Below are 16638 nucleotides of genomic sequence, written 5' to 3'. Positions count from 1 at the left end.
AGCTCTAGCTAGATCTTCATAATCTAAACCATGTATCATATGTATAATGTGTCTATCACATAATGTATGGTGCCCCGCCCCCTACGCCTACAAGTGTTTAGATGTGAGTTGCAAATGCCACACATTATCACAAATTCAAATAAATGTGAGATTGTTCAATATATAGTATGGTTTAGATTGTTCGATATTTAGTTGTGAGCTGCAAACGCCACACATTATCATAAATTCAAATAAAATGTGAGATTGTTCGATGTACAGTATGGTTTAGATTGTTCGATATTTAGCTGTGAGTTGCAAACGCCACGCATTATCACATCATGGTATAACATGTCCAAAACCACACCACGCGTATCACCGCTATATTCATGCATGCATATGTTTATAACACTATTATCTCCTATTCAAATATATGAATCCACTTTCATATCGAATTATGATCTTTGTTAGTCTCTTACACCCACACAATCCACTAACCTTTGTAGCTAGCACTAACTTTCTCTCGTGCATGCACACGCCCTCCTCGCCCTCCCCCTCCCTTAGCATTCTATCCATTGCGTACATTCAATTTTTTTTCTTTAGGTCATTCTCCCACGGTCTCCACAACTCCTTTCCGACACACACCGATCGATAAACCTCTCTAGCGAGGTCTGCCTACCACATACACACGCACCTTACATCTCCTCCTTTCTGTGTCCATGCCTCGTGTCTCACAAATGGTCCCGCACACGTGTAAACTCTCACCCCTCTTTTCATCGATCTCACAATCGCACACTCCTCCCCCTATCTAGCTAGTAGGCCTCTCGCACCACCTCCTAGCTCCATTCTCTCTGTCTGTCCATCTCGCTGGGCCTTATTTGCCTCTAACAAATGGATGTACACCGACCGATCTCCCGCTATACATATAGCTAGCTAGGTCTTTATAACTCATTTTCCCCACGCGCCGATCGATCTACCTCATTAGTTATGTCTCTCCCTTCCTCCGACACACAAAAATTGATCTACCAATCTACTTAGGTCTGTTTACCGAACACATGGTCCCCCTTCATCATCCATGCATGCCTCCTGACACATCTATCATGCACACGCACACACAGACACACATTCCCACTCTTATTGATAATATTGCAGTTCTACCCTTAGTTTGTCTAGTAGGCCTATCCCACCATCTTCGAGAAGCAACTCCACCACCCATCCAGCACTCTACCCTCCCTCTCTCCCTCTCCTCTCTCTCTCTCTATCCCAACCTATTTCCCATCCTTCACTTATGTATGGATGTCGACCGATCTCCCTCAAGACATAGCTGGGTCTCTCCTTCTCAACACATATACGAGTAGATCTACCTCTCTAGTTAGGTCTCTGCCTCCCCCCCACACACACCGAAACATCGAGAACTCTAGGCATGTCTCCCTGCCACACACAAACTTGCCCTGTGCCCTCTGACGTTCCGGTAGGTCAGTCGCCCTATATCTTTGACTTGCACACACACAATTTCGATGGCTCTCTTCATCGATCTCGCACCCATGCACTTGATCCTCTCTTCGACCCTATCGATATCTATGACCCCTCCCTCTCTTCTCGTGGATCGCCCCCTCTATATATGATACAGACATGCCTCTAGTTCACACACATTGCATGTGTCAAAATTTTGTTTGAGATATCATCGACACATATTCCCACAAATACATTCACGAAATCACCACCCAACAAAAAACAATCATGAACGCACACGCCATCTGTCTAGGTTTGTATCTCTCTCCCACACACACCCACGTAGGTGGGGGACGTGCACGAAGAGAAGAGGTGCACGCACGACGCACGTACTCCCGTCTCTTTCCCAACCACACCCGTGCGGGTACACGGTGGATCTCATTTCTGTATGAAAAGGCAGCCCACGTGGTAACTTGACACATGTACTGGTTGTCCACTTGATGGAGGATCGTGTACCATAGGTGAACAAACAAATTGCGACTTGACGCGTTATGTTAAAAAAAGAGGCAAACCATGTGGGGCCTACCTTAGAGGCAAGGCTCTATACACTAGAGATGCTCTGTACGTATTACCTTTGATGTGTCCTGTCAACTCGCAGAATGAGGAGAAGCTTGCTTAGTACGCCGTCTCCCCCTCCCATGGGCGTGGTGGCTCGCAGAGTCGCAGGACAAGGAGAAGCTTGCTTACTACGCCTACGCCCGCTCCCTCGCCCACGCGCGCGGTGGCTCGCAGGACGAGGAGAAATTTTTACTACTCGCTCCGTTACTCCTCGTCCCTACCTTGGTTAGAGAGATTATCATATTGATTGAAATATATTTCTTTTACTAGTAGAGTTCAACATGAACTACTAGTACATACTCCAAACACTGATGTATATAGATGTATTTTAGAGTGTAGATTCACTCTTTTTACTCCGTATGTAGTCCATATTGAAACAGACATACTAGTACGCACTCTCCCTCGCCCCTCGCTCGACCCTCGCCCACGTGGCGGACGAGCAGCAATTCATTCGGTCTCAGATAGCCAGAACGATATACTGTAGTACCATTATTGCTGGACTTCCCAAAGAGGCGAAGAGCCAAGTGCAAGGTTAATATTTTTGAGATGCCAAGCGCAAGGTTTATAGGAGAACGAGTAGTAGTAGTACTAGTAGTACGTACCAGTGGTACATACTGTATGAGGAACAAGGCAACAAGATGTATGTTTTGCGTGACAGTCTCTTCTTACAGGACGTGCTAGACGTAGTGGACCTCATTGTTGCAGTGGGAGTACTATATAGATGGCACGATTCGGAGTGGTGAGCAGCGGGTATATTTTGGAGCTGCTTAGTCTCAAACCCCATGAAGAAGTCCCATCAAAAGGAATAGCCATCCTCTACACGTGCTCCTATGTAAAATGAGTAAATGAGACAAAAAGAGAAAGCGACAAAGTAAAAAAAAATCACCAGCCTTAGAGCCAGCCCTATTTCATCAGTGAATGATATTTTTACGTTGTGATTGACATGCATGGCTATATTATTAACCATGTTGCGGACGTAGAAGCGGATTTTTATTTATTTGCGGAGGTGGCAGCGGATGGATATTCAACAAGGAGTGAAATGATGGCTGCTTCCTCGGTCAAACATAGAGAAAGGTGGGCCTCGTAATTTGATGGCTTATTAGTCATTATTACTGCCTATACTGTTTGCCCATATAATAACCGCGTGGTAGAGTAGTGGGCTATACTTTTAATAACCATGCTCGAAGAGAAGAGGTGCACACACCCACGCACGTAGTACTAGTAGCACTCTTTGCGTCTTTTGCGTCTTCCCCAACCACACACGTGACACGGTGGAGCTCATTTCTGTGCGATGATGCAGCCCACGTGATAATTTGACGCGTCTAGTAGTAGTTACTCACTTATAAATAATGGACGGTCGGGAACCACGCATTAACGGTGCCAGTCATTTATAAATAAAGTTTTTTTTACTTCAGTGGCCGTACACAATATAAATAGGTTCATATGGAGAGAAAAAGAAACCGCTCCACTATACATAGCCAGGACGAGCCTACACAGTTGCTTGCTGGGGTTGCTCTCTTCACACTCTCTTGCACAAAACGACTGTGGCCACATCTCTAACATCCGGGCGGATCATGTCTGTCAGGGGAAGGGGTGGATGCTTTGTGTAGATGCGGTCGCTGTTGGCGAAAACCCACTGTCGGCACGTCCCGATCTGGGGTCCCCGCCATTCTCTCCCACAAAGCCGGTGCGGTTGCCTTCGTCCCTTGCTCACTGCGGCCACGTGGGCAGTTGCCGCCTCCCGCCGCCCTCCTCTAGGTTGAGCTATGTCCCGACATCCCTCAGGTACAACTTCCTTTATAGCCAACTTGCACCACTGCCCCAGCTGCCCACATTGCTCCATGTGGATATTTCTCTACTTCTTTGCCCCGCACGTACCTCTACTGGCTTCTACAGTATTTGTGATGAGTTTATGTCTCATCAACTAGTCCCAGTAATCTTATTCTAATCATGCTTCGTAAATTTTTTTGCCACACGGATGCTCATCTCGATTTTAGTGAAACTTCACAGAATTATCCGATGGTTAGAGGGTTGCAAACTTCATTTCTTCGGAAGGTTCAACGTAGCCAGCAAATTAAAGCCTGGTTAGGGTTTAGGGTTCAAGGGCTAGGGACTGCATGGATCATTTTTTCTTTAGTTGTCTCTATTCCAAAATAAGTATCAACTTTAGTAGTAGTACAACTTTGTAGTAAAGTTTGCATAAAGTTGAGACACTTATTTTGGAATGGAGGGAGCACATATTGGCTATGATTTGTCAATCATTGAGATGCAATAGCATGCATGTTAGTCTCCTTTGTATTTGATGAAATGTGGCAACGGGGCAACCTTGGACGCAAGATACATGAAACAGAAGCTGGAAGCTTCATAGCATTGTACAAATTTATCTCGCTGAGTGTCGTTGTCAAAACCGGCGGATCTCGGGTAGGGGGTCCCGAACTGTGCATCTAAGGCGGATGGTAACAGGAGGCGGGGGACACAATGTTTACCCAGGTTCGGGCCCTCTCGACGAAGGTAATACCCTACTTCCTGCTTGATTGATCTTGATGATATGAGTATTATAAGAGTTGATCTACCATGAGATCGTAGAGGCTAAACCCTAGAAGCTAGCCTATGGCATGATTGTTGTTGTCCTACGGACTAAACCCTCCGGTTTATATAGACACCGGAGGGGGCTAGGGTTACACAGAGTCGGTTACAAGGGAGGAGATCTACATATCCGTATTGCCAAGCTTGCCTTCCACGCCAAGGAAAGTCCCATCCAGACACGGGACGAAGTCTTCAATCTTGTATCTTCATAGTCCAACAGTCCGGCTGTCCGAGGACCCCCTAATCCAGGACTCCCTCAGTAGCCCCTAAACCAGGCTTTAATGACGATGAGTCTGGCGCGCAGATTTGTCTTCGGCATTGCAAGGCGGGTTCTTCCTCCGAATACTCCATAGAAGATCTTGAACACAAGGATAGTGTCCGGCTCTGCAAAACAAGTTCCACATACCATAGTAGAGAGAATAACATTTCCACAAATCTAATCTGCTGACGACTTTTCATAACGTGACATCACACCACGACCTGATCATTATTCAAACCGTTTTTCTCAATCAGCCTGCCACTGCACGTTTTGCGAGGCGATTTTATTGGCACGTCTTGTCGAAGCAGAGATCGTGTCCCCCTTATTACGGGATTCTCATCAATACGGATGTGGGTAACCCAATCGTGCCTGTTGGTATGACTCCTCGATTTTAGGCAAGTCCCAAACGGCCACGAGGAGGACGCTTGATATTCACCCTCTTTATAAAGAGGCCAAGGCCTGTCCTTTTTTCTTCTCGTACTCGATCGAATCCTTCCCCCGCCTCGAGTTTCAACACCCAAGGCTCAGGTCAGGCGCTTCGGACCTTCAACCATGTCCGGATCCAACCTTCAAGGTCGGTGGATGCCCTCCTCTGTCACAGAGGAAGACATCAAGAAGCTAAGAGAGGCTAGGTACTTGACCGCCGAAATCTCGCACAGGCTACCTGCTCGAGGGCAGGTCATTCCCACTCCCGAACCCGGCGAGAGCGTCGTATTCATCTCTCACTTCCTCCGAGGGCTAGGCCTTGTTCTAGATCCCTTTGTTAGGGGGCTCATGTTCTATTACGGGCTGGATTTCCATGACCTAGCCTCGGATTCCATCCTTCACATCTCGTCATTCATCGTCATGTGTGAAGCCTTCCTCCGCATTACCCCACACTTCGGCTTATGGCTCAAGACCTTCAATGTGAAGCCGAAGATGATTGAGGGGCGACATGCAGACTGCGGAGGTGCCGTAATAAGCAAAGGCGCTGATGTTCCATGGCCAAAGGGTTCCTTCCCGGAGGTGTCCAGTTTATGGCAACGGGAGTGGTTTTATATCACAGCTCCCCGGGGTACCAAGTGGGTAGCCGCCCCTGCCTTTCGCTCGGGCCCCCCGCCACAACTGACGTCATGGATCAACAAGGGGCAGGACTGGGGGCCAGTAAATGATGTGCCGATATTGCAGAGTCGCATCCGAGATCTCCTCGAGAGAGATGTCAGCCTGGTCACGGTAATGCAAGTCATGCTAGTTCGTCGAGTCCCACTTTCCAAACGTCGACCCCTCCGTATGTGGGAGTTCAACCCGGAAGGACCGCGAGCTATTCAGCACTTCCTCGGCATGACGCTCGAAGAGATGTACAAATTGTTCTTCGGACCAGAAATAAGGTGTCCGGACACTACCGAGGATGCGGGTCTGAGCTACAGTCGTCCAGATACCCAAGTAAGTAGTCTCGTGGCCGAACACGTTGTCTTTTAATTTATCACAACGTCATCCTGAAGAGTCGCCTTTTGACCAGGACTGGATAAAAAAGGCGAAGATGATCAGGTGTTCGGCCCCCCTTCCCGAAGGCTCAGCAGATCCAGTACTGGCCCGAATGCTTGAGCTGGCGCCTTATCAGGCGCCCTCAGGGGAAGATAAAGGGGGGAATAAAGAGGCTGAAAGCGGGCCTCGCTCATTATTCATCCAAACCGGGGGAATTAGCGCCTCCGCGAAGGAGGATAACCGGGGAGAAGAATCTAAAATTCCTTCTCCCCGTGGAAGGAAGAGGACCACCTCTGAAGACTTGGAAACAATGGTTTCCAAACGAGGGAAGAAATCTTCGCCAGAGGGTCCTACCCCGGAGGGTACCCTTGCCGCACAGTGCCCGCAAGGGGATCAGCCCTCCACCGAGCTGTAAGTAAACAAAGAGTACTTAATAGTAAAAAAAATCCTGCTTTACTTCTGAGGACAATAACCGAAGCATATATCTTGTAGTTCGGATCGTAGCCCTTCTCGACAGAGTTCGTCTTTGGGGGATCTTCTTCCGGAGATGATGGAGAGCGAAACACCTCCCCATGCCTCCCCCCTCATGAGGCGGGCGACCCTGAGGTGTCGTCACGGAGGATTTCTCCTAATCCGCCAAGGCCAGAGGGTAATCCTTCGGCCACCCGAAGTCCGGAGTATTCGGCTCCTAAGGGGAGCAACAGAAAGAGGCCGGGACCGTCCGGTGCGCGACCCGACGCACTGAAGGATCTTCTGGAGCAAGCGGCTATCTCACAAGAGCATCGTACGCTAATGGGTACGGTGGTTGAGACGATTTCATCCGCCGAAAGCGGGCTGCATGAAGCTTTTATGAGCCTGCTGAGAGGCTTTGAGGTACGCAAAGTAGTATATGTTTTTGATGGTACTGCACACGCTAGGTGTGCCATATGCAGATAGTAGTCCCTGAGACTCTGGTTGCAGTCGAAAACGGCGGCAAACAGAGGATCATAGTCCCAGGTAATAATCATGCGGCCTTCATGTGCAGGTGGCGGAAGGTCCGGTGGCTAGCCGGACTGGTGAGTTTGCCGAGCTGAAGCGGCAACTTGATGCGGCAGATGCCGACATCGTGCTTGTAAACAAGCGGCTCGACGAGGCACAGGGTATGTGATTTCTCCGGTGATCAACACATAGTAAGAGGAGCATGATGCTAGTATCTTTAATATGTTGTGACTGCAGATGGGGCTGCCAAGAAGAGTGATGCGGCCGCTCTAAAGGCGGTCGAAGAGCTGAGAGCCGAACAGGCTGCGCATTGCCAAAGCAAGGATAAAATAGCCAAGATGGCTGTTGAATTGAAGGATGCCGCCGACCGTTACGAGCTTCTTGAAAAGGATAATCGAACGAAGATGATGGACCTGGAGAAGGCCATGGTAGCGGCCAAGGACACCCGCTATAAAATCAGAGCGGCGAAGGAGGAGCTGTGTCAAGCCGGGGATATTGCGGCTGGGAAGTCCTTTTTGTTGCGGACGAAGTTCGGAGATCCTAAGTATGCCCCTCTTGATCAACTATGGAGTTCTACAGACGCATACGTGGATTTGGTAGCGAGTGCTGCTGATGCGGCCGAGTATTTCAAAGATCAAAAAGATCATGAAGTAAAAGCTATTCTGGTCACAGTTCAATGTTCCAGTACGTCCGCTGCTGTTGAATGAGCGAATGGCCGAGTGGGCCGAGCTCCATAGGTTGTCCGGGCTTGCCATGAGGTCTGTTGTGGATCATCTGTGGCCGGAAGGGCCAAGGCCGAATAGTTATTTTAGTTTAGTGCAATAGTTCCTTGGTGCTGTGCCGCGCGTTGACGCTATGAAGAGGTCGGCGTGCATAGAGGGTGCGCGGATGGCTCTTGCCCGTGTCAAGACATACTGGGCAGAGATGGAGGCCACCGCTATTGCAACCCAGAGTTCGGCCGTGGGCCGAGTATCGGCCGAGCACTACTTTGAAGAAGTCCTTGAAGGCGCTCGTTTAATAGAGGCTCAGTGCCCGAAGAATATTATGTTCTAGTGACATGTATTCCCATTGTAAGAACAATGTTTATTAAATTATAAAGGCTGCGTTTATACTTTTGCTTGAAAGTATTATGATGCCTCATGTGCGGCCGTTTATGTATATATGTATATAACCTGAAAGTTTGCAGTCGTCGGCTTCAGCCCCCACGCATATAATGCGGGGGTGTTCGCAAAAAACGTATATTCACACTTGATCCAACGTCTTGGTCCATTAAGGAGGTGATAGCGCAGCGAACGAGGCAATCGGACTATATTGCTTTAACACTTTCACTTAGCCATAGGAGTTTGACGGTGGGACTACTATATAGCCCCTGGTACCTCCGCGCTCGTCCGAATACGGGGCGCGTACATACATGACCGGGAAACGGCCCTACGTTAATGCGGAGGAATCCCGAAGATTGCGCTAAGTCATCGAGTGGTTGACCAGTCTCGCGCTTTATCATGACAGTCAATTTTCGGCTTTCTCTACTGAGGTGCTCATCCGGATGAACCAGGGCACAATCGCAGTAGTTATCCTGGTGCCACCTTAGCCGATAGAGCGGAACGTAAGGTAGCAAAACACGGGAGCCGGGCAAACCCAACATTTGACCAAAGACATGATTCGGAGCTGATGGATATAAGGCCAAACTCGCGACGCCGAACACTCACTAAGGTATTCAGTCTTTATAACATATGCCGGCTGAGCAATGCCCTTGATAAGGAACCCCGAGTGTCCAGGTATGTGCAATGTTCTGACGTGGCGAAATGCCAATAACGTCAGCATCCTTCTCGGTTCTACTGAGTATCCGGAGGATGTAAACAACAAGAGACAGTAAAAAAGGTTTACACAGGGTCTTAATCTAAAAAGAAACCTTTGAGCGGGTCCCTGCTGCACGTCTGCGCCTGTGTCTCCATTGTGCCATATCCTGGATGGGTGTAGCACAATTGTCGTCTATAAAAGAGAAGAACTTAGGTGAAAGTTGTCGTGCGAAAATTGGTTATTCTCGATAAACCATGAAAATTCAAGATAAGTAAAGTGCAGCCGAACTAGCCCTATTTACATGCGGGAAGCCCCTGGTACCGCCTATGAGGGTAAATCCATCAAACCAATCTTAGGTATATCTAAGCTATTACAGCTAGTGATGTGCCGGACATGTCTAGCCGTGTCCGCAGTCTTGACGACCGGTCGTTTATTCTGGTTGGAGAGGTCGTTTAGTGTTCGGCTGCTAAAGCCGCCACACGTTCTTTCGCGCATAAGGAACGCTCGATATTTCCGCTAATTGTGATGATGCCACGTGGACCAGGCATCTTAAGCTTAAGGGAAGCGTAATGCGGTACTGCATTAAAACGAGCAAAAGCTGCTCTTCCGAGTAGTGCTTGATAGCCACTTCGGAATGGAGCGATGTCGAAGATTAACTTTTTGCTTCGGAAGTTGTCGGGAGAACCGAATACAACCTCTAGTACTAGAAGAGCCCGTGCAGCGGGCCTCTGGGCCTGGTATTACTCCCTTAAAGGTAGTATTACTGTGGCTGATTCTTGTCGGGTCTATCCCCATTTTGCGGACTGTGTCCTGATATATCAGATTAAGACTACTGCCGCCATCCATAAGGACTCGTGTGAGATGGTGTCCATTTATTATTGGGTCTAACATCAAGGCAGCCAATCCTCCATGCCGGATACTTGTCAGGTGATCCCTGCGATCAAAAGTGATCGGGCAGGCCGACCAGGGGTTTAAATTAGGGGTGACGGGCTCTACGGCACGTGTGTCTCGGAGTGCATGTTTGCTTCTCCTCTTCGTCACGTGAATCATGTTCACTGTTTTGACCTCTGGTGGGAATTTTTTCTGTCCCCCAGTGCTTTGATGTCGAGGTTCGTCCTCGTCTGCACTTGGTGTCTCCCTCCCCTTGTGTTCGGTGTTTAGCTTACCGGCCTGCTTGAACACCCAGCATTCTCTGTGGGTGTGATTTGCGGGTTTATCGGGGGTGCCATGAATCTGACATAATTTGTCTAGAATCTTGTTTAGGCTTGACGGTCCATCTCTGCTGCCTTTGAAAGGCTTTTTCCGCTGACCCGGTCGAGAGCCCCTGAATCCGGCGTTTACCGCCGTGTGTATGGGTTGTCTTCATTATTTCGACGCTTGCCTTTACTACGTCGTGGTTTTCCATTGCCTTCCCTGACTTCGGATGTGCCTGGGTCGCTGGTGCTACTACGGGCTAGCCAGCTATCTTCGCCCGCGCAAAAGCGGGTCATTAGGCTTGTTAGAGCTGCCATTATTCTCGGTTTTCCTTGGTCGAGATGTCTGGCGAGCCATTCGTCTCGGACGCTGTGTTTGAAAGCTGCTAAGGCTTCGGCGTCCGGGTAGTCGGCGATTTGGTTCTTCTTAGTGAGAAATTTGTTCCAAAGCTTTCGGGCTGACTCTCCGGGCTGTTGAATTATGTGACGTAAATCGTCTGCATCCGGAGGTCGGACATAGGTCCCTTGAAAATTAGCCCTAAAGGCATCCTCAAGCTCCTCCCAGCTTCCAATTGAGTTTTCGGGGAGGCTCTTCAGCCAGTGCCGAGCTGGTCCTTTCAGCTTGAGGGGTAAGTACTTGATGGCGTGGAGATCGTCTCTGCGAGCCATATGGATATGGAGGATAAAGTCCTCAATCCAGACCCCGGGGTCTGTGGTTCCGTCGTACGCCTCTATGTTCACGGGTTTGAATCCTTCTGGAAATTCATGGTCCAGCACCTCATCGGTGAAACATAGGGGGTGTGCGGCACCCCTATATTTGGATGTGTCATGGCGTTCTGACGGTTGTAGTGTTCGGTTTTGGTTGTGCGCTGGAGCGCGTTTCCTTGATCCATAGATGGATCTGGTCACGCCGGTCTTTTGATGCAAGTCCTCACGTGGATCGTGTGCTGACTTATGTGCGGCCTTGTTATCCGCTCTATCGCGGCCACGAGGTGGTCGATCCGACCGGTCGGCCGTTTTGTTTTTCGGTTGTGTGGGCTCTAAGGCCTCATCATCAAATTCAGGCAACAACTTGCGCTTTGGATAGCTCTTTGTGTGCTAACTACCACCATACTTTTCTTCATTGTTGAGCACCTTGTTCCATCTACTGTTGAGCGTATTCTGCGCGGCCTTAACCCTTTGCTTCTGCTTCTTCAGAATCCTCGCGGTGGCAATAAGCCTTCTGTGGAGGTTCTCTTGTTCCAAGTGCCTTTCCGGGATGATGTGTGCATCCTCGTCCGGACTGTTTTCCTCTGTGGAGGGGGGTTTATGAGCTTCATCCTCGGCGTCGCCATGTTCGGACAGCGGATCCGTACTATGTTCGCCGTTTGCTGGTTCATCCTGCTCTTTCGCTGGGTCAATGTGGTCGTCGTTTCCTCTGGAGTCGACTGGGGTGTTATTTTCTCTTGCGCTGTTATCGCTGTTTTTGCCGAGGCGGGATTTGGAGGGGCGCCTACGCCGACGCTTTGGTTGCTTCTCGAGGGAGCTATCCTTCGCTGCATCCTTCCGTTCCTCGTCATTGTTTTCTTTGGGTGTATCCACCATGTATATGTCATGTGATGAAGTGGCTGTCCAGCGCCCTGTGGGTGATGGTTCCTGTTCCTCTCCTGCATCGTCGTCCATGCCGTCGATGTCTTCGGAGTCGAAATCAAGCATGTCGGTTAAATCATCGACGGTGGCTACTAAGTGGGTGATGGGTGGGTCGCGAATTTCTTCGTCGTCCGCATCCCATTCTAGCCGGACATAGTTCGACCAAGGGTCTCCTGACAGGGAGAGAGACCTTAATGAATTTAGCAAATTGCCAAAAGGCGAGTGCTGAAAGATATCCGCGGAGGTAAACTCCATGATCGGCGCCCAATCAGATTCGATGGGCACGGACACAAGCGGCTCGGAGTCCGTGGCCGGGGACAGATCCAACAGTTCGGCAACACAGGTCTCGTAGGAGGTAAAGTCAGTATTCGGCGTTATCGCCACTGAGTGTGCGGCCTCCGTGGCGGGGTCCATCCACCCATCCATAGAGGGCGCAATTTGTTCCGGATTGAGGGCCGGAGTAGTTGCAGGTGTGTTCTCCCGAACACAGACCGACGGCAGAGCTAAATCATGCTCGTCGTGATTGTGCGGCGCACTTGACATGGGCTCGAATCCGTCAAAGATCAAGTCTCCGTGGATGTTGGCAGTATAGTTCAAGTTTCCAAATCTGACCTGATGGCCAGGGGCGTAGCTTTCGATCTGCTCCGGATGGCCAAGCGAATTGGCCCGCAATACGAAGCCGCCGAATACGAAAATCTGTCCGAGGAGGAAAACCTCACCCTGGATCGCGTCGTTGCCGATGATCGAAGGAGCCATCAAGCCTTACGGTGACGGCACAGTGGAACTCTCAATGAAAGCACCAATGTCGGTGTCAAAACCGGCGGATCTCGGGTAGGGGGTCCTGAACTGTGCGTCTAAGGCAGATGGTAACAGGAGGCGGGGGACACAATGTTTACCCAGGTTCGGGCCCTCTCGATGGAGGTAATATCCTACTTCCTGCTTGATTGATCTTGATGATATGAGTATTACAAGAGTTGATCTACCACGAGATCGTAGAGGCTAAACCCTAGAAGCTAGCCTATGGTATGATTGTTGTTGTCCTACGGACTAAACCCTCCGGTTTATATAGACACCGGAGGGGGCTAGGGTTACACAGAGTCGGTTACAAGGGAGGAGATCTACATATCCGTATTGCCAAGCTTGCCTTCAATGCCAAGGAAAGTTCCATCCGGACACGGGACGAAGTCTTCAATCTTGTATCTTCATAGTCCAACAGTCCGGCAGAAGTATATAGTCCAGCTGTCCGAGGACCCCCTAATCCAGGACTCCCTCACTGAGAAATTACAGTACGTACTATACTACTATGTAAAGAGTTAGGTGTCGTACGGTGTCCAGAAAATATGGTGATAGTGTGAGGTGGGCCATGTAATCACTGAGCTTGCGTGTTTTCACTGCTTTTGCACTCCTCTAGTGTAAGAATGGAGAAAATTGTAATCTACCTCCTTTCACCGAAACATGGGACATCCAGCAGTCGCACCACCTCAGTAATAATGACCAATGAGCCGTCAAATCACATAGACCCAGCAGTAAGTTGGACGGACGAAGCAACCATCACTCTTGAATCCGCTTCTCCCTTCAATGCAGGCGCCAGTGAGAGGTCGCGTCCGCTCTGCCCGGGCATGAATGGAGCACCGATTCTCTAGAGCGACGCTGACCGTTTCAGGCGGGAAGAGCGCGCGGGCGAGGGAGGGGCTTTGAGTGGGCAAGGCTGCTCAGGAGCGGGCGTTGCAGCTGTCCCGATCGGACGCCCGGAAACGAGAGGATGCACCGACTCTCGCAGCTAAATCATACACTACACACCATCTCTCTGTAGGAGTAGGTCGATGTGTCGCTCTCTCTAACACACACACGCTGTTCAAACACACACACATACACACGCACACACAGGTTCATAGAATAGGAATATCGTGGGAGTGGAAAGCCACAGGAAGTGAGATAAATGCAGTACGTACAAGAAGAGAAGAGGTGACGAATATTCCGTCAAACCTGGACTGAGTAGTACTCCCTCCGTCTAGGTGTTAAGTCATCTTACGAAAATTAGATATTCCCAAAATGTTTAGGCATCGTCCATTAACTTCGCATCTCAATCCCCTCCTGCCTCGTTGCTAGCGAGTGTTGTTACTTACTGTGCCTTGTTATCTCCCCCAGAAACCCAATGCATGGAGTGCAACCACGCGTTGATCAGTCAAGGAATCAAAGTCGGCTTGCATGCGAGTTCATACGTGGCCCTGCATGTTAGCTAAACGGCATCTCTTAATTGTTCTGATTAATTGTTGCGTTTAGAGACAGAAATCAGGGCTTTAATTCGAGGAAGGACCGGTCAAGTTTCTCCTTCTCCTCCAATCCGCTTGCACCTTGGTCCCACTGCACCTTCTAACGTGACTTACACAGATATGGTGGCACACTGACTTAGGTCGAATATGTAACGACCAAACCTCGAAGGATTTGAGTCTCTGTGCTTACCATGCTAGTCCCTAGATCGAACTCGCTAGCACACACAATATAGATGAATACCAGAATAGCAAGTGCATCATTTATTACAACGTATGATCCAGAGTATATAAAATAAGACAATCTGCATAGCACATGGCTAGCTTTATTCAGCCAAACTGCGGAAAGTAGCAGAAAATAATGATGAGTCCCATCATAGCCCACTGGGGATGCTGAGTGCAGACTCGCGACCCTAACAGTACCTTACTCTTCGTCTGAATATCCTACAACATGAGACGTTGCAGCCATATAGGTCAATACTTTGAATGTATTGGCAAGTTACACATGAGTGATAATAAAGCATACCTACATGTATATGCATAGTATAACAAAAGGAAGGCTTGAGGGGTTATTTTTGCAGAAAGCTGATTTTGTCCTCATAACTACCTAATAGTCATATTTTAATTTAGTTCTTTTATTACTACAATTATATACACAAGGTTGAGTTGGCAAAATCAACTCCAACCTACCCTTTATTAAGTTTTCCCACAAATATTATTAAGTGTCACATCTGTCAAGATCATCCAAGAACTATAATGGCATAGTGGCTCAAATTTGCCCATAACCGGTGGCACGGCTAATCATGATTAGTTTTTAATACTCTGCAGAGTTTAGTACGCTTTACCCACTGATCCCAATCCGAAGATTGAGACGAAGTCTTTCAGAAGAGGTTCCCTTAACCACCTGACGGCCACATCGCACCTACATATGCTACATCTGTCGACACTGTCTGGGCTAGGGTTCCAATAACTGATCAACTAAGCCAGAGCCCATATATAGCCAGTGGCCGCACATGGAAGCTACTAGTCACTAAGTCTGTCTGATCTTTTTGAACCTGGGCGGCATGCCATTTAAGGTGCACTCTCATGAGCGCATGGCCTTAGAAAAGGTGCAAGACCCCATGATGCCTTCCCTCAACACCAAACAATACCACTTCCGCCCAGAGGTGAGTTAAATCCTGAGTTACTACTCAATTTGTTAAATATATAACCCTCACATAAGCTCAATGAATACTCGAACCACCCCCTTCTACAAAGCATAGCAACACTACAACTACCACGATCTGCAATGCGGGAGATAGCTCAACAGTATATAATATAATAATCCTATACATGCATATATTCACAGTGTGATATAACTACATGCATACAAAACAATAGGTAAAGGATGATCAACATGTAACTTGCCTTGGTTCTGGTCCAGAAAGTCACACTCCTGACAATAGCTCGCGTCGCACTCCGAACAATCTACACGTTTCACACAATTCATCAAATCAATCACCGGAACACGAAAAGAACCAAAACAAAACCAACAGCAAGAAAACCATTTTTAAAACTCAACAACAGAAGCTTAACATCACCTAAATGCACTACGGTCATAACGCAAAAAGAAACAATCGATTCCGACGAACGGCTTGAAAGTTACGGCCTCCGGAAGGTTTAATTCAAATTCAAACAAATTCAAATTTGAAAAGTGCAAACATGTGCAAAGTTGTTACTGTGATAATGTGCTGTTTTTGAGTGCACAGGAAAAGAATTACCTAAATTGGACTTATATAATAAAAGATATAGCTAGTTGAAGTTTTAGCTGAAATTTGGAAAAAGAAAACAAAAAACAACAGAAACCCCCTGGTCCTGTAGCGACTCTTGTGTGTGCCCTGTAGCGACTTGCCATGTGGCTGCGCGTGATTGGCTCAGGTCGTGCTGTGCGCATGTGTGCTCACCCGAACAGGGGACGGCGGTGGCGGTTCGGGCGTCGACGGCGGCGGCTCTCCGGTGGTGCTCCGGCGAGGGTGAAGTAAGGGGCGGGTGCGGCGTCGAGCGGCGGAGGTGGTGGTGGTGTTCAACGGCGGCGGGGCGTCCTCTGCGGGCGGCGGGGCGTCCTCTGCGGGCGGCGGTGATGACGTGAACAGCCACTGCTCCGGCGGCGTCGGGTTCGCTCGGCCGGCTCGCTCCGCTGCGATTCCGGTGACAAAAGTATGTCAGCAAGGTGCGGAGTTGAGCGGAGGGTCGAGGGGTGCAAGCGGCTGAGCTCTGTGAGTTCTTATGGCGACGGGCACAACCACGGCGAACAGCGGAGCTCCGGACGAGATCCAAATCGCCCCAGGCGGCTCGTGCGGCAGCAAGAGAGATCGGGAAGGGTATGCGGGATGCGTCGTGGGCATGGGCAGTGCTAGGCAACTCGGGCGTGCGCGGG

Source organism: Aegilops tauschii, chromosome 2 (genome assembly GCF_002575655.3).
Source record: "Aegilops tauschii subsp. strangulata cultivar AL8/78 chromosome 2, Aet v6.0, whole genome shotgun sequence".
NCBI lineage: Eukaryota > Viridiplantae > Streptophyta > Magnoliopsida > Poales > Poaceae > Aegilops > Aegilops tauschii.
The sequence above is the reverse complement of the archived record's forward strand: the minus strand, read 5'-3'. Positions refer to the sequence as shown.